The sequence below is a fragment of the Pan paniscus genome, chromosome 6 (genome assembly GCF_029289425.2).
Source record: "Pan paniscus chromosome 6, NHGRI_mPanPan1-v2.0_pri, whole genome shotgun sequence".
NCBI lineage: Eukaryota > Metazoa > Chordata > Mammalia > Primates > Hominidae > Pan > Pan paniscus.
Window position 1 is genome coordinate 192,866,183 of NC_073255.2, and position 19,288 is coordinate 192,885,470.

At 46.3% G+C, this 19,288-nt stretch overlaps 1 long non-coding RNA gene across 1 annotated transcript in view; it reads right to left on the reverse strand.

Moving 5' to 3' along the window:
* Positions 1–4,207: 4,207 nt before the first annotated feature.
* Positions 4,208–19,288, reverse strand: part of LOC100984998 (uncharacterized) — a 182,429-nt gene continuing 167,348 nt past the window's right edge. The window contains exons 3-4 of the long non-coding RNA XR_008626112.1: positions 6,813–6,960; positions 4,208–4,579 (exon numbers count right to left, since the gene is read on the reverse strand). This is a non-coding gene — a long non-coding RNA (uncharacterized LOC100984998). The remainder of the gene's footprint in view (positions 4,580–6,812; positions 6,961–19,288) is intronic.

The window sequence follows — 19,288 nt, forward strand, 5'->3', positions numbered from 1 at the left end:
TGGGCCAGGGACAGCAGGGAGCCTTGGGCATGGTCATAGTCATGGAGAGAGGATCTCATGTTTCTTTCTAGGCTGCTGGGGTGGCAGCCTCGGACAGAAACATCCAGAGCTCAGACCAGGGTCGGTGGGGAGCATTGGGCATGGTCATGGACTGAGGCTCCCACATTTCTTTCTAGGCTTCTGGGGAGACAGTGGCACCATTCGTTAAGCCAGGCAGCTTCAGAATGGATGAGTTCGTTTGGGGACATGTTTGAGATATTTGTGGGACATGCAAAATGCAATGTCTCTCCAGAAGACAGGTGGGCCTGAGACTGAAGAGAGAGACCGAGCATGAGATGAGGATGCAGGAGGCACCAGTACAGAATGTACGGCCTGGAAAAGCCAATGCCAAGAAAGGTTAGAGCCTGGAGAAGCCTGAGGACCACCTGCGTCTAGGAAGCAGCAAGAATGAGGTGGGGGCAGGGGGATCTCAGTGTCTCAGAAAGAGCCAGGAGCCACCAGATTGGTGAGGACAAGAAACCCCTTCGGACTGGGTGGCCAGTCCAGGGACTTAGGGGCAGAAGCCCCATGAGGGGGCACTAAGGAGTGTGTAGGAGCAAGGGACGGCTAGCACGGGTGGGCTACTTCAGAAATTTGGTGTGACTGGGAGGAAAGAAATGGAGTTTGGGGTGATGGAAAACCAGGGTGCAGGGAGAGGTATTTTGAGATTGAACTCTTCCGGTCTAGATAAAAGTGTCAAAAAAGAGAGAATTTTGCAGAGACATCCGTAAGGGAAGGTCACTGCAAAGGCAGGTGGCCAAGTTGCCCCTAGTAGGAGGGAAGGAAGACAGGTTGGGAGGACGCCAGGGAGGGGTCAGGTGGCATTGCCTGATGTCTGTTCACTCTGGAGGGAGGCAAGGTCATCTTATGAAGCTGCGTGGAGGAGAGGCTGCATGGAGGAGGCAGGCAGGTGAAATGTTGGAGACTGGTGTAGAAGGTGAGGCATCCATGAAGGAAACAGAAGAGGCAGTGTCACGTTTCTGTGTCACACTGACAGGAATCAAGTGCAGCCCCCACCTTGTGACTTCCTGGATAGTACTTCCCCAAGCCCTCCTTTACATCATGTTTTACTTTTTCTCCCCACTGTCTTGAGAGTGAGACCAGGTTCTTACCAATTGAATCTCAACATTTTGTGTGTCCCAAAATACCCACACGGCACCTGACACATCACCATGACTCAAGAAGGCCTCGATCGAGATTGAATGGTGTGATTTCCGCGCCTTTGCTCCCAGCGGCCCAGCCCCCGCCCCACAGCCTCACAGCCGCCCATTCTCCCCACTAAGGAGCAGCAGTCCCTTTAACTCACTCACGCAGCTCACAACATGGCAGACAGGTGACAGCTCGTGTGCACCTAAAGAAACGTGGGGTCAGGCATTTGAGCGCAGCAGAGCAAGGCGCCCAAAAGGAGTTATTGGACTAGACCCATTCTTTGTCAGGAATCTGAAAGTGAGAATTGACGGTCTATTAATAAATAATATAAGTATAATACAATTAATTAATTATTAGTTAATATATGTAACTATGAATGTATGTTATGTATTATATTAACTAATAATTGTGTTATACTTATATTATTTATACATTAATTTATTATTAATCATTAAATTGTATGTTAAGAAATACATAAATTTATGTATTAATATAATTATACTGTTATTAATAATTAATTGATAACGTGGCCAGCATGCCAGCTTGTCCCTGGGTTCTTCAGAGTTCTGTCCTGTGGGCTGATCCCAAATTGTCCTTTAATCCAGACCCATCCCCCTCACCTACCCCTACAAAAGGGCTCAAATCACCAGGTTATTATTAGTTAACTGATCAATAACCCATGGAGGGGGAATCCCCAGAAAACCCTGCCTGTCTAGACCATTGCCCCCTTCACACCAGGAAAGTCTGGTTTTGCAAGCAAGACCCTCAGAACCTACACACAGTAAAATCACAGTTCTTCTCCCACAGACCCTGCAGTGAGTCAGATGTCACCACCACCAGCTCTCACAGGCAGAAGGAATTGTCGAGACTGAGGCCTGAAAGAGAGAGAGCTTTCCTTCAGGTTGCCGGCAAATTCTAGCAGATCTGAAGCCGTAAGCCTGGGCTTTTTAATTCCCAGCCAGTTCTTTCCACTGCATTCGTCCCAATGATTCAATTTTGAGCAGATAGGGTAAGAAACTCTTGAGTTTGGGTGGCCCAAGCCAAGATCAGAACGTAGCCCGCCTTGTTCTCCCAGCTCCTGTTTTGTGTCCCAGAGCTGGGGGCAACACTTAAGTCCTTTCCTCTGACTGGGCCTGGAGGCCCCCAGAGCCGAACATCTCCCATCTTTATTTTTCTTACATGGTGTCAAAGTCAAGTTAAGCTGAGCACTGAAATTGGTGTTTTCTGCCTCAGAGATAAAAATAGTTGGTGAAGCTTAAAGAAGTTCTGCCCCAGTTTATTTAAGGCATAATCTCAAATATCCCTTTGTCCTAATTATCACGCTATCCCCCGAAGGCAAGGAGCACAGAGAAAATCGGAGAGCAGTGCTAGGTTTTATTTTTGATCTTCAATTCAACTCTGTCAAATATTTACAAATCCCCTCAGAGCGTGAGTCCACTGGGCGAGTGTCTTTGGGTTCACCAAGTGGGGGAAAAAATTAAAAGGAAATGAAGCAAGGGCAGAATTCCTAAGGAGTAGGAAGCCTTCATTCCAAAGCCGTTCGGGGATGGTCGATGGTTTTAATGCACTGACAGGTGCTCAGCCTTTTTCACCATCTCCCTAACCTTGAACCAGGAACTCAGAGCACTTCACAGGGTGCCCCATCCACATCGCGGTTCAGCCAGGGCCAGCAGAGCCAGCTGCTTCTGCATTAGTCCTGCCCCTGGTAAGACTGCCCTAACATTTGGGTTCTATCACAAGGCAAATACCATGGAAATCTGAATTTATGATGATGAGGGTATATATTTTTATGGAAAAAAAATGCTTAGGCAGACATTTTCTTTTAGGATGCTGGATTGAGCCATAAATCCAGCCTAAGGTTTACCTTTGGGCCTCTTAGTGAAGTACCTGATTCCATTAAGAGTAGAAACATCCTTCAAAAACAGCTGTGGAACAAATAACAACCTGCAAACAGCAGGTCTGAAACAGACTCTCCCTCGTCAACCACTTCTCAATTCCTGCAGCCCTACGTCTATCAACACAGACGTCTTAGAGTCTCTGGGACCTCGTTCTATACGGGACTTGTCTTTTATAGAGTCTGAAATTAGCATTTCTCCCTTCAAACTCCCCCACTTTAAATTAACATGAAAAGGCTAAACTTTAATAGAAGAGCTGCTCAATTATGATCTGGGCAATGGATGGGTGTGAATTCCTTTATTCTACAAATATTTATTGGGCCTTCGATATGGAGAAGGCCCATGCTAGGCACTGAGAAATGCTGTTACACTATGAAATGTTCTAACAATTAAATGCTTCTGTGTGTAGAATGGTTTATAACTAACTCAAAGTGCTCTGTGCAAAGGATCCCCGAAGTGAGCGGCGTGCTGGCCACGAAGAGTTTCATCACTTACTGTAAATCACATAAACAAATAAGAGCATTATTTAAATGAGGGCCCTTTACTTACAGAAACCCTATTGCAGTTATTTTCTTTCAAGATCTAATTAGATTTAAAGCTTCATTTGGAAAACAGAAGATGAAAATGAACCTCTTATCCTAAGGGCATCTGGATGAGAATCAAATGCATACATGATTTTTTTTTATCATACAGCAAATTTGCCCAGGTCATAAGCAAACAAAAGAGCTCTGTTCTATGAGTGTAGTAAGAAGGAAGAAAAAATAAACTGAGCCATGTCTTGTGATAGTCGATGCTCATGCTTAGTGTGTTCATGATTGATTCCCTTGTTTTTGACACTGTTTTAGGAAGATTAGCACTGTCTAATTTGATCAGTCCCTGTACATTTGAGATACATAAATTTAGGGATTGTATTGAAACTCCCAAAACAAACATACACTACACCATACTTTTAGGAGTCAATATAAAGTATTCTGAAATTGAAAATAAACAGATAAGTAAGTTACACCCATCCTTAAAGATGTACAATGAGTAACATGGCCCTTAGTAGGGCCTTTAAATATTTGAATGATTGGCTGGATGAGCCAGTGAGACAACTCTGCGGACAATTTTTGAACTTGGCCCACTTGGAAAGCACATGCCTTTGTCAGAAGCTCATTCTATCAGGCCACAGTATTTGTTACAAAACATACAAATATAACTGCTTTCTGATTGTAGTAACTATATTTTTTAATGTTCCTAAAACAAAGCATATGAAGAAGAAACACGCTTGTATTCTTCATTTTGCCAAAAGATTCTTAAATTTAAAGGAGCTGCAGGAAAGTTCTCGCGTACATTAAGCTGCCAGGTGCATTTAAGTGGTGGTCTATAAAGCAGTGGCTTTCTGGTTGGGCGCGGTGGCTCATGCCTGCAATCCCAGCACTTTGGGAGGCCGAGGCAGACAGATCGCTTGAGCACAGGAGTTCGTGACTAGCCTGGGTAACACGGCAAAACCCCATCTAAAAAAAATAAAATAAACAAATACAAAAATCAGCCAAGCATAGTGGTGCGCACCTGTAGTCCCAGCAACTCAAGAGGCTGAGGTGGGAGGATTGCTTGAGCCTGGGAGGCAGAGGCTGCATGAGCTGAGATCATGCCACTGCACTCCAGCCTGGGTGACAGAGTGGGCCACTGTCTCAAAAAAAAACAAAAGAAAAATTAAAAAATAAAGTGGTGCCTTCTTGATCACACTCAGCAGAGACAGATAAGGCACAGAAATGTACAGTTCAGAGGAGCCACTGCTGAGAGATTGGTCGGGAATGACTATCAGGCCACCTCTGGAAAGACCAAGTCTGTGTGAGTCCATTATAGAGATTCTATCCACACTTGCTCTGTGACCACATCTACCCCGTCACATCCGTTGGTCCCTGTGGAAGTTGCCTCTTTGCAGTGACACTTTCATAGATTTCTTGAGGAGTCACTGACCGGCAGACAGTGGCACTTTTAACAAGATGGAAACTCCCTGTGCAGATAATTAAGAGTCCCAGAGAGAGGAGAAGTAGTGCTTCCCGCATCTGCTCCCACCTCCAGCCTCCTGGGTCCGCTCAGCTCCATCCACTTACTCCGTCTGAGCTTCCCAGGGCCTTCCAGCCACCAGGTGAAGAAAGCATGTGAGAAGCTGTTCGCTGGTCAGTGTCCTTCACTGGCTTCTCCAGGTTTCCCCTAACAGGAAAGGGTTTCTCATTCCAATCTGCGTTTTAGGGTGCTGAGCACCTGCATGTCGGGGTGCCAAGCCACCTGCGTGTCTGGGTGCTGAGCCACCTGCATGTCGGGGTGCTGAGCACCTGTGTGTTGGCGTGCCAAGCCACCTGTGTGTCTGGGTGCTGAGCCACCTGCATGTCAGGGTGCCAAGCCACCTGCGTGTTGGGGTGCTGAGCCACCTGCATGTTGGGGTGCTGAGTGACCTGCATGTTGGGGTGCTTAGAGACCTGTGTGTCGGGGTGCTAAGCCATCTGTGTCTTGGGGTGCTGAGCACCTGCATGTTGGGGTGCCGAGCCAACTGCATGTCGGGGTGCTGGGCACCTACTTGCTTGTCCTCACTTATGCCCCTTCCTTCTCTGGCCCTGGATTCTCAGCCCATGCCTGGCCACCTGGGTGTAGACCTCACATGGCTCCAATCTGACTCACTTCTGCAGTCACTCCTGTGCCCACGGCTGCTCCCTGGGAATGGATGGAGTGTGGGCTTGGTGCCTGGCCTAGACGACGAAAGAAGAGGGGGCCCTGTATGGACACCTCCACTCTGGCCCCGCCAGAGTTAGGGAAGAGGGAAGGAGAACGGGCTGGCTCAGATGGGGCACCAGGTCCCTTAGATGCCCAGGAAGGAGGCCGTCGAACCCCTGGCTCACGGTGCATCCTCCTCTCCTGGCTTCCCCTAACAGCTGTTTTCCACACGGCCTATGTGATAGCAGGCTTGTTTGGTCATATTTCTGCCTAATTATTTCATGTTCAAAAATCATTACTGACTAAACGATGAGATCCTTAAGGGCCCCTGGCACTTGCCCAGTGGAAAAGTCAGTGAGGAAATCGACGCTGATGCCTCCCAAGCCCAAGCTGAGGTCGCAACAGCCCTCCCTTCTAGACCGGCAGGTCCAGCTGCCAGCCCCTCCACGGGTCCTGAAGGCTCAACACCCAGGCGGCGATTCCCCTGCACCCCGGCCTCCTTGAGGGTCCCTGTCTCAGCGCCACCAGCTACACACACCAAAAACCAGGGCACACTCCTTGACACACTTTCCATTTCATCCCCAAAATCAAACGCAAGCTGCTACCAATGTCCCATCGGGCTTTCCCCTGTGCCTGTGCTTTTTCCACACTCCACACATTTGCCTCGGCCCTTCTCCCACCCCCATCCGAGACACCGCCGCTTCTCACCTGCCCCCCCGGCAGTAGGTCCTGGTTGTGTAGGATGGACCACACTCTCTGCAGCCCATTCCCACACGACAGCCAGAGTGTCTGATCTGCCACTGATCTGACTGGGTCACTCCTGCACCCAAAACCCTCCCATGGCTCTCCGTGACCCTCCAAAGCGATTCCAGACCCATTCTCCTGCTTCATCATAAGCCCCCATCGACCTCACCTCCCATCCCCCAAGGCCGTGATCAGTCCCTCTGGCCTCCTTCCGCCAGCTCGGCAGCATCCTTGCACCCCCGGCTTTTGCATAAACTGCCCCCATTGCTCTTCACCCCCCTCACTTACCTCATTCTCGTTCTTCCAAATGCCACTTCCTCAGCAAAGCCTCTCCCCGCTGTCAACTTCCCTCTGTACGTGCTCACGACACTGCACTTGTCCTCGCTTCGTACCCTGTGATGGCTCCACTTCCTGCTGCATGGACTCCTGAATACACCTAATAAATAAATAAATAAATATAAAACAGCAAGCACACAACAGAAACCACCGCTGTGCACTCCTGCATTACATCAGATCCAATTTACCTGAACCACAAGAGGTTAATTGCTTCCAAAGGTGGTGTGTTTTCTAACTGGTGCAAAAAAGACCATTGCAAACTCTGGGATTTAGGACTTTTCTACGACAATTCATGACAGTGATGATGAGACTGTGTGCTCGGAGGAGCCACAGAGCAGAGGGTACACAGACCCTGCAGAGGCACAGCAGGGCCTGGAATTCAGAAGGGGACTAAGGCACCCGGAGTCACACAGTGGGAGGCCATCACAAACCCCAGCCCTAAGGGACCAGGGAGAGAGTGATTACCCGAACCCACTGGCCGCAGGGAGAGAAATGAGACCCCATCCAAACACGAACTGGCAGGAAAGTAGCCAGGAAATAAAGGCCCCGGCCTCTCCCCTTACCCCCTTCTGATCTTACACCAGGGCCTTCCATTGCCCAAACCCAACCGAAGGCCAGAGCCCTGGAGGGTGGAGTCCATAGAGACCAGCCTCCCAGGGCCCAGACCGGACGTGGAATGTCAGCACATGGGTCTGAAAGGACAAAGAGGGACTTCCAGGCACACCTGTTCCTTTTGCCAGGTGGACATAAGAGAAAGATGATGGAGAAAGCTCCCACCTCCAAGAGCTGAGGTCTCTCTTCTCTCACACACAAGGCCTTGTTTTGTATGGGGTTTAGTGAAGCAACAGGTGCTGGCTGTTGGCACGGCTCAGAGCTTATGCATCGTACACAGGTGTCCTGGGAGCATCTCTCCTCAGAACCACAGGAACCTGGTTTAGGAACCGCACTCCTGGGGTTACCGCTTCCCTGTCCAGGAAACAGGGCTGACCATGTGGCCCTTGCTCGTCTTCCCCTTTTTTTCTTATGATACAAAAACTAAAACTGGAGGCATTTTGAGCACCTTACAAAATGTGCAGCTTCCAAACTTGTGTGACATTGGCCAAGCTGCCTTTCTGAGCTAATCAGGTGCGTGAACATCACGGCACAGTAGACAACCTCCAGGGCTGGCCTCAAACAGTCTCCCTGCTTCACCTCCTCAAGTGCATTAAGACATTTTCGAGCTTGCTTGCAAGTTCCAACCTTAAAATCCTGATTATTTATTTATGCCCTTTTTGTCTAAGAAGTTAAATCCCCAAAGCATCTCAATTTAGATCAAAAGCAATTTACCAAACTTCACCTGGCGCACCTGTGCCTTGTGATTTGTTAATTACCTGCTTAGCATTTCCAGAGCTGCGAGGCAGAGCCGCAGCCTCGTTGGCTGCAGGGAGAAACCTCTGATACTCGTCTCCTGCATCACAGCCTTCCAGAACGCCTGGGGTGTTCACCGGGTGAAGCTACTCCACCAACTAAGTCACATGCACTTCTGCAAATTGCTCTTATTTTCCAGGGTGAAGAACTCGGCGTGGAGCAAACACACACGTGAATGCAGTAAGCTGCTGACATATTTCTTGGCTACCTGATCAAATTCTACAATGGTCCTAATCTGTCTTATCAGCAGCGTCCTATCACACGTGAGATCATCAAACAGCAGCACCCCGTTTATTCCCCCAGCGCCTTTGGTTGACAATTTGGCATTAGAATATTAGGAATAACAGTAATTATGGCTTTTACAATTGCTTCAAATGAAAGAGATCATTAAAGTGCACACATGAAAAGATTATCTCATTTCTGAGATAGCTCTGTTAGGTTTTCTTCCTTTTTTTAATTTTTTCTCCTTCAAAGTTCCTAGCAATCATCCCTGTGAGTGTTTTCTCTGTAGCTGGGGAAGCAGCAGAGGAATGAACAAGATAGGGGGTTTGTTAAACAGCACAGTGCACTGACGTTTTTTGTCCTTCCTCCCACCCCCCAGTTTTCCTGTGAAGAAACAGAAAGCATAACCTTTTCTGAACTCAACACTGCCAGAGAGGGCCAGGGAAGGGTGGCATGTGCCAGGTGCTGGCCTGCCTGGGTCACCTGCATGGAGTTTTTCCTTTTTAAGTTAAGCTCTGGGCAAGTTAAGTATACTCCATGCTTTGAGGCATCTAGAAAATTAAGATTATAAAATTCACTGGCTTCCGGAAGTAATAATAAAGACGTAGCTCAATGCCTCTCCTCCGCAAAGGCGCTCTGATCCTCCATGTAGAAGTGATCACTGCCCCATTGAGCTCCCACTGTACTTTATTTTTATCTCTTCCATGAAACTTGCCACGTTTTGACTTGCACCCTAATTGTAATTATGTCCCAGCTCATTCATGATGCCGCAAGTCCTTTTAAAGCCAGATCCTATCGCTGACTCCTCTGTATCCCTCTTCCGCACCCAAACTGCCTCCCCCTTGGAGCTGCACATGGGCACCACTCCTGGCCTGCGCTCAGGGCTGCCACTGAGCCACCTCGTTTACCAGCTCTTGCATGGTTCGTGTCTCTTGGAGTCTTTACTCGTCTGCAGGATTTGCAACATATTCCCAATCAGAACTTGTATTTCCAATCTCGCTTCATGTTCTAAAACTCCATCAGAATTTCTTCCCAAATATCCCACACTATCCCAGTCTTACTGCAAGATCTTGATATATTGATTAGAAGAAATGGTACCTTACAGCAGGGGGCGGGGAGGGAAGTTATCATAGCAATCACAGTTAAATAAATCCTATCCTTCATAAAATAATGAAATGAGTAATCTAAAAAAATACAATGAATAATGAATCAAGATCAATTGACTTCCAGCTGCTACGAAGAAAAACAGGCTCTGGTTGGTTTTCTACAGGAGCGTGAAATGAGTGGAGCTGCTTCATCCACAAAATGTGATTCATTTGGATAACGGCACTCACCTGGCTCTACATGTGTTGAGTGTTCCAGGACCTGGGGGTGTCTTCACACTAATAAATATTCATTTATGGTTGTAGTTGTGCAAACTGAAAAGATACATGTCTATTTATTCACATCGATGATGATAGTTGGACTAATTCCAAAGCAATACAAAACCAAACAACGCAAGCAGTGCTGTGCTGTATGTGGTGGGAGAGAGTCCTCGTGTCGGAACACCTGGGTTCAAGTCCCTCCTCAGCTAAAGAGCCCGTGTGTTCCGGCCACTGGCTGCCCTCAGGCCCTCAAGCTCCTCAGGCCATAAACTGAAGGGGCCGGAGTCAGGACTTTCCAGATCTAAACTGTGCCTGCCCAAAGAGAGTTTTTATCCTTTATAGAAACCCCAGAACTTCCAACAGGTCAAATAAAAACCACAGTAATTTGAAGGTAGAAGCTGCTTGTATCTCTACTGTGGAGCCGTTTGCTCCTATTTCTTCTGTATCTCTCAATGAGCCTACCAAAATGGCGGCCTTTGGGAAGCCTCCAAGCAGCACCGGTGACGGACAATGTACCAGAGACTCTAGGATCTAACCAAAGGTGGGGAACGGTTATTTGAGTTACAGCCTCTCGGACACACCAAAAGTCAAAGCAATCAAAAATTGTGAAGGAGGAAAGCGTCTGCATTTCCGCTCTTTCTAGAGTGGCAGTGTGAAAACATCCCGGCCCGCCATGCTCAGCCACCGAGGTGCAGACTTTGGACGAAATTGCTTTTGGCAGGAAGGTGCGCCCTTCCCAGCTCCATTCCAGTCTAGAATTAAATTGCCTGTGGTTGATATCAGCACCCAGAGCAAATGACGATGGGCCAGAAGGCACAGACCACGTCTCCTCACACCCAGGGTCACCGGGTGCCCCAAACACTGCACTGAACGCTCAGAGTGAGCCTGAGTGAGCCCTGGAGGAGCACAGAGCCCCAGCCTCTTGCCCCCCTGTCCTGGCATGGAGCCACCCTGTGTTCATCTCCTGGGGCTGCTCTCACAAATGACCACAAACTTGGTAACTTCAAACAGAAATGCATTTTCTCCCAGTTCTGCAGGACGGAAATCCAGTATCAGATTTGGTTCCTTCTGAAGGCTCCGGAGAGCGTCAGCTCCATCCCATCTCCTCCTGGGAGCTGCTGGCAATCCTTGGTGTTCCTTGGGCACAGATACATCACTCCAGTCCCTGCCTCCACTGTCACATGGAACTCTCCCTGTGTCTCTGTCTGTGTCAGGGGGTCTCGGGCCCACCTGATGAGTCCAGGAGGATTTCATCTTGAGGTCCTTAATTACATCTGCAAAGACCCTTTTGTCCGAATGAGGTCCCATTCATGGGCTCCAAGTGGAGTAATTTTGGGGGGTTGGGGAGGCATCATCCAACCCCTTGCGCAGCATTCTTCCTCAGGATGCTTAAAATTGTGAAACCTTTTACTCCTGTTTTTCTGTATCTCTCAATGAGCCTAACAAAATGGCAGCCCTTGGGAAGTCTCCAGGCAGTGCCATTGACCAACAAGGTTATCGCCAACCCGGTTTTCCTGTAGAGCATGCTGACCTTGCCTTTCCAAACTCCTGGAAAGCAAGAACAAAAGTTTTTAAAAAAAAAAATTACATAGAATTGGCATATATTAGACACTTCATGTTTAATTGAACGGATCATTTTTGAGTAAACTTTTCTTGTGATAGCCTGTGGTCGTTGCATTATTTCCCCAAGAATGCATTTTGTGAATCTGGATCACGGATAAGAGAGAAGAAAGAAGAATAGAGAATGTTGTCTTTTCAAACATTCATTCAACAAACTGATTGCCAGCCATGCACGCAACCTGTGTAAAGGGCTGGAAAGAAGCAGCTGAACCGAGAGCCCGGTCCCCTCAGAACTCACAGCCCAATTGGGAATTCACTACTGATCCATGTGGTCAGGCAATCATGCGCTTGCAAACAGGTAAGGGCACAGGGGAGGAAGCAGCTCGCTCCGGAGTGGGGGAGATGTCTCAGGAACGGGCCTGCACTGGGTGGGGAGAGAAGGAAGTTCAGAGCCAAAGGGGGAGATTTCTCAGGAACGGGCCTGCACTGGGTGGGGAGAGAAGGAAGTTCAGAGCCAAAGGAGGAGATTTGGGAATTCTACAGGTTTGGGGTGGGAAATGGAGGAAGGCAAGGCTTAAAGTGTGAATGGAAGCTGGTTTGGGAATTATCTCAAAGGCTACCTTGAACCCCTCCCTGTAGGCATGGGGTGTGATGAAGCCATTGGGCACAACAGCTCCCCGCTTCTGCAGTTGGCAACACCCTCGCCCCCACCAGGGTCTCTGACATGGAGGTGAAGGCTGCACAGAACACCCTTGCCCGTGCTGGGGCCTCTGATGTGGAGGTGCAGGCTGCACAGAGCACCCTCACCCCTGCCATGGTCTCTGACATGGAGGTGCAGGCTGTACAGAGCACTCTTGCCCCTGCCAAGGTCCCTGACATGGATGTGCAGGCTGCACAGTACACCCTCACCCCTGCCGGTGTCTCTGACGTAGAGGTGCACTACAGAACTGCAGGGGTGGCCGTTCACATCGGAGTCTGTGAGAATGATGCTCCCAGGCTTATGCAGTGTTCAACAGTGCAGCCAGATGGGGCTGCCCTGCTCTTCACTCTTTCTTCCCACCTGTCTTGGTCCATTTTCTGTCGCTTATAACAGAATATCTGAAACTGAGTCACTTGTAAAGAAAAGGAGTTTATTTCTTACAGTTATGGAGGCTGAGAAGTCCCAGGTCAAGGGGCCACATCTGATGAGGGCCTTCTTGCTGGTGGGAGGTCTCTGCAGAATCCAGAGGTGGCCCAGGGCATCACACAACTTGGGGGCTGAGTGTGCTGGCTCAGGTCTCTCTTCCTCTTCTTACAAAGCCACCAATATCCACTCCCAGGTTAACCCATTCATCCATGAACCTATGAATAGATTAATCCATTCCCAAGGGCAGAACCCTCATGATGCAATCACCTCTTCAAGGCCCCACCTGTCAATACTGCCACATGGGGGATTCAGTTTCAACAAAAGTTTTGGAGGGGACTTTCAAACTGTGGCACCACCCCTAACAGTTCTTCATATAAAAAGCAGGGTTTTGCAGTTAGATATTTTGGGACTTGAAACTATCACCAGCCATGCATTAGAACTTATCAGAATAAAGCTGACAGACTGTCCTAAAAGCTTGCTTGGTAACTTATCCTAGCATTTATAACATATAAATAAGTCATGTCTATTATAGCTGTGCAGAAATCCCGCAACAAGAGGGCAAGTAAGAGATGATAAAAGGTTGCCAAACTGGAAATGTGTCTACCCGGGTATTACAGGAATTATTTTAAGGTTTCATTTATGAAGGGAGCATAAGAACAGATTTATGAAATGGGAAGAAGCTCAAGTTACACACAGTGGCCTGAGCAGTTGACTTCCCGTCTTTCTGAGCCTCAGGTTGCAACACCTATAAAATGGGACATCAGATGTTGCCTCTCTGTTTTATGGAGTGACTGTCAGGATCTTACATGAAAGCTCGTGGGGAAGCTTAAAGGGAGAGATTCATGTAAAATACCGTTATTGTCAGGGAAGGAGATAAGGGGCACTGACTCTTAGGACTGGGAAGGAAGTAACACACACCTCCTTTTACAGTACCGAGCTTTCTTCTCCTCCCCATTTGCATTCCATTCTCTAACACATTGGGGAGATTATTAAAAAGCAATAATCCTGCACGAAAAAATAGAGTCAGCAGAGAGCAGAGAATCTGGCTTATACCTACAGATAGAAATGGGAGAGGAGGGAGAGAAGACAATCTTAGGAGACCTGGGCCGAAGTATTACCATGCTGCAAGGGTGCATTAGCGAGTCTGTACGCATTACAACAGTGCTTTCAGCTTACTCAGGCCTGGCAGCTCAATACAAGAAAGATAGGCAATTTGGAAGAGGTTCAGAGAAGAACAGAGTAACAACAATATTAAGGGGCTGGTTTCAAGGATTGATTTAGGAAGAAAGATTAAGGATGCTAAGTGTGTACAGCTTTCCTAATCACGGACTAAGTGAAGACAAGACAAACATCATCAGATATTTAAAGAGTAGAAGCAGTGAGGATAGAAGGGGATTATTTCAACGAGATTCTCAATTTATGCAACATGGTGTAAACTGTCATAAAAAGCTCCAGGATGAGGACTTGGCTCATTCAGATGAAGTGGGAAATGGAGTTTAGCTGGAAATAGTTTACGGCGCTACACTTACTCTCACAGAGAAGTCTCTCTCTCAAGACATTAAGGCTGAAAGCTGAAGTTGATCTTCATTTAGGGAATGGGAGGCTACATTTACATTAAAATAAACCAGCATCTTGGCAGTCCATAAACTGGCATGGATGGGATTCAGGCAAGGACACCAATTGCCCATCCCAGTCTCACCATTTCCCAGTGAGCCACCATGGAAGAGTGTAAAGCCATGGGCTACTCATGCCTACCAAGGAGAAAGAGATCTCACAGTGTCTGACTTCTTAACTCATCCCCCTCCTCCATGCTCTGTTGACCAGTATTTTAGCTCTACCATGGTCCTACCCACTCACATCAGGTATTACTATTACTAATAATAAACATGCTTTTTTGATTTCTTGTTTGCCATTGCCTTTGGTTGTTTCTCATGAATTTTGTTAAGTTTTGTTGCTGTGCTGGTGGTGGTAGTGGGGTTGGAGGTGGTAGAGGTGATGGTACTGATGATGCTGATGGAAGTGATGGTGGTAGTGGTGGTGGTGGTGATAATGATGGTGGTAGTGGTGATGATAGTGATGATAATGGTGGTAGCGGTGATGGTGGAGGTGATAGTGATTATGATAATGGTGGTGGTGATTGTAATGGTGGTAGTGGTGGTGGAGGTGATAGTTATGGTAGTGGTGGCAGCAGTGATAGCAATGATGATGGTGATGGAGGTCATAGTGATGATGATGATGGTGGTAGTGGCGGTGGAGGTGATAGTTATGGTGGTGGTGATGGTGATGGTGATGACAATGATGGTGGTAGTGGTGGTGACAGTGATGATAATGGTGGTGGTGGTGGAGGTGATAGTGAGCATGATGGTGGAGGTGGTAGTGATTATGACAATGGTGGTCATGATTGTAATGGTGGTAGTGTGACAGTGATGATAGTGGTGATAGTGGTGGTGACACTGATCATCATGGTGGTGGTGGTGATGGGAACGGTGGTAGTGGTGGTGGTGGAGGTGACGGTAATGATGGTGGTAGTGGGGTGGAGATGTGGTGGTGGTGGTGGTGGTGGTGATGGTGGTGATAGCAATGATGATGGTGGTGGTAGAGGTGATAGAGATGATGATGGTGGTGGTGGTGACAGTGACCACGATGGTGGTGGTGGTGATGGTAATGGTGGTAATGATGGTGATGGAGGTGATAGTGATGATGATAATGGTGGTAGTGGTGGTGGAGGTGATAGTTACGGTGGTCATGGTGGTAGCAATGATGATGGTGGTGGTGGAAGTGACAGTGATGATGATGGTCACGGGGTAATGGTACTGATGGTGGTGGTGATGATGATAGTGGTGGTGGAGGTAGTAGTGACAGAGGTAGTGGTGGTGGTACTTTTTCTTTGTAAACCTCAAGAACGGACAGTTGAGTTAACTGTATTTTATTTATTTATATACATATATATACATATATGTACACACACACATATATACATATATCTCTTTTTTACAGATATTGCCACTTAACATAGGCAATATATTCTTAAAAATTGTGAAAATGCTAACTGGGAACCTATATCTATTATTTTCAAAGGAAATTTTTAGCCAATAACTCCAAACCAACTTTTCCAAATGTAACTACGACACCTCCATACTGGAAAGCAAATTACTGTTTTCAGATGAGTTATGCTCCATGCAGCGATGTGGCCTTACCCAGTGTTAACAGCACCCAAGACACACAGCCCTGTCTTTCACAAAACATCCACGTGGGACTCTGACCATCCAGTCATTGAATTTACAATGGAATGAGATCTCCCTGCTTATTTCCTGTTTTGTTTTAAATACTGTATTCATATTGACATTTAGAATCCTAAACATAAGATTATTTTTTGTAAAACATCAGGTGGAAAATGTTGCATTGAAAGAAATGTGCCTCTCTGACAAGTGGGTATTTAAAAACCAAGAGATATTCCACTGGAGGAAAAAACAATGTTACCCAGGAAGACTCAACAGACAATACCTGCAGCTTTTTGTGTGTATGTTGTACATTGATCTAAGTGGTGATGAAGTATAGCTCTCATTCTGTCTGTTATTTTTTTGGCTGACACATTTTTAAGATCTGTTTCTGCTACTCAAGCCATGCCTCATCCATCACTTACCACTGCCCCGTGTCCCACAGTGTCCATTTGCCACATTTGACCCAGCCATTCCCAGGTGATGAACCCCTAGGCTGCCTCCAACACCTAGCCTCGCATTCAGAGCTACAGCAAACACCCCAAACATGGGACACATGGACCTGTATGAGAGTTCCTCTGGGGTATGCCCAGGAGTGGGGTTGCTGTATCATCAGATATATGAATATTTAATTTTACTATGGAATTCCAGATTGCCTTCCAGAATGGCAGCCCCACCCACCCTTCTTCCAATGGTGCATGAGATCTCCCATTTCCCCACATCATTGCCTATCTTGATATTAAAACACTGTCTACTTTTTGCTAACCTGATGTGTACACAGCAGTGTATATAACACTCTCGTCCTGATTTGAGTTCCTTTAATTACTAGTAAAACTGCCCATTTCAAAGGCAGCATTTCCTTCCATTGTCCATGGCTTCCATAGGATAGAGCTCCTGAGCTTCTGAGAGATTCTGGGGCTCCCCTCACCCCTGCATTTCTCAGCACATGTGACAGGAAATGTTTCTCTTTTTGATCTGCTTTTACAAAAATTGCTGGGTTATCCATGTGCCTTTATCCTTCTAAATCAATCAGCTTGTTGAGTTCCTAAAATTATTTGCTGAAATGTTTGTTGGAATTACATTGAAATTATTGATTAATTTGGGACAAATTGACATCTTTATGGTATTAAATTGTTCCGTCCATGAACCTGGTATAGCTTTCCATCAGTTAAAATCCCCTTTTATGTTGTAGAACAGAGCTTTTAATATTCTTGTAAAAGTCTTATGCATCTCTGTCAGTTAGGTTCTAAATATTGTATAACTGTATTACTATTTCGAGTGTTGCTTTCTTTATATTATATAATCGAGTTGCTTTCTGTTGATGAAGAAAAACATTACTGAAAACTGTAAGTTAATTTTGAATCCAGTTTCTTTTCTAGACTTTCTTATAAGTTTAATAATTTATCTGTTGATTCTGTTAGGTTTTTCATATAGACAATCATATCATATGAAAAATGATAGTTGTGTCTATATCCTATTATCTTTACATCTATATCTTTGTGGGTATTTTTTTAATCTTTTTGTCTTATTTCTTGGGTCGGCACATCTGTTGAACATTAACAGGGATAGCAGTCATCCATGTCTTGATTCTAATCATAAAGAAATAATCTTATATTTCTCTATGAACTATGTTGCTTACTGTTCATTTTTGTTTATACAGACCTCACAAGGTTAAGGAAATTTCTTTCTATTCCTAGTTTCTGAGAAGGTTCATCATAAGTAAATGTTGAACTTCATCAAATGCTTTTTCTGTGTCTACTGAAGTAATTACCAATTGGTACATTAATATGGTGAATTGCTTAGAGAAATTTCTGATGATAAAACAGTCTTGTTTTCCTGAAATGAACCAGGCTAAGCCATGATGCATTTATAATGCACTGTTGGATTAAGGAAACTAATATTCCTTTAGGATACTGCATGCATGTACATTAGTAAAGTAGGCTTAAAGTTTTCATTTCTTCTAAGCTCCCACACAGGATCCTTGGCCTTGTTCCCTCTGCCTGGAATGTTCTTTCCTGGTCTTCACTGACATGGTTCCTCTGGACATAGAAACCTCAACCCACGTGTTCCATCCACACAGAGGCCCTTCCTGACCATCCAGACCCCTCCTTGTCACTCTCATCACATTGTGCTGGTATTTTGAGTGAGAGGGGAAGCATGGTACTTATCCCAGTGCAAACCAGTTATCTATTTGCTTCCTTATTCCTTGCTGAGCTTGCCCAATACAATATAAGCACCTTGGGAACACGGACCTCCTCTCTCTGGTGCCATGTTGTGTCCTCACTGCCCAGAACACTTTCTGGAATACAATAGACTGTCAACAAATATTGAGTTATTGAACAGATGCAGCAGCAGGGACGCAATGCGCAGACATCGTGCAAAGCAAAGTTACACAGGGACAGGGACTGACTGAGGACAGCTCTGATTCCCCAAAATGCCTTACAAAGGCTCAGTGATACTTACATTTAGGTGGGGCAGGGGGTGTGTGGTGTGTAAGAGATAGTGAGAGAGAGAGAGAAAGAGAGAGAGACTTTGGTTAAAATTAGAAAAACACAGGCATGAATACAGGTTCCCTAAAGATACCTGTTCCTAGCATATATCACTAAATACATCTTGGTAGATACTTGCAGAAACCAACCATTCAGTAAACATTTTTCGCCTTAACTATGTGCTCAGCACCCTGCTGAACACCAAATGAGACAGAGAAACCAAATTCCCCAATCTTCAGAAGCTTAAATTACAGTCAGGGAAAGGTATGGGTACTGAAAGCTACTACATACCAGAGCAAAGTCATCATAAAAATGATAGCAGTCACCTGTAGAAGGAAGAAATATGTGATCTGGGGATGGAAAAGAGGCACTCCCAGAACGGCCGAGCAAATTCCTAAGGGTTGGAGTCACAGGGTAGAGGATGGGCCATTTGGCCAAGAGAAACACGGGAAAGTTTCAACGTGGGGAATAAATATACATGGTTCCCTGGAAATGGAGAGCAGCCTGCTCAGGTTGGAGGTGAGAGCTGAAAACGTGAGAGATGATTGCTGCGAACATCATCCAAATGCCCCCAGAAGAAAATCATCCTTTACTGAGTGCACACCCTGCAAAAAGAAAAATGTTAAGAAAGGAGAACGAAGGAGCATTGACAATATATTGCCTGATTTTACATAAGGCTCCAGATACACTTCATATTAAACGGTGTTTATCACTGTAGCAGTAGATGACTTTCTGTTGTGGAGATGATTTCTTTTTGGTGCCTTTAGCATGCACGGTGCCAAAGCACCCTGTGCCACAGGCCACGGTGGGAAAACAAACATATTTGTCTATAATATGCGCGGGTGGGAAGCCCACACATATTATAGGGGCCACGGGGCTTCTCCTGCCTGGTGGAAGTCTTGAATGGGGCAATCGGAACTGTGGGATGAATCCTGGGCATCTTAGATCATTCTCCAAAGGGCTGAGAACCAGCCTTGCCCTCAGGCATTCCCGACGTGGAGGGACGTTTGTCCAGAGACTACAAAAGGGATGAATTGTGATC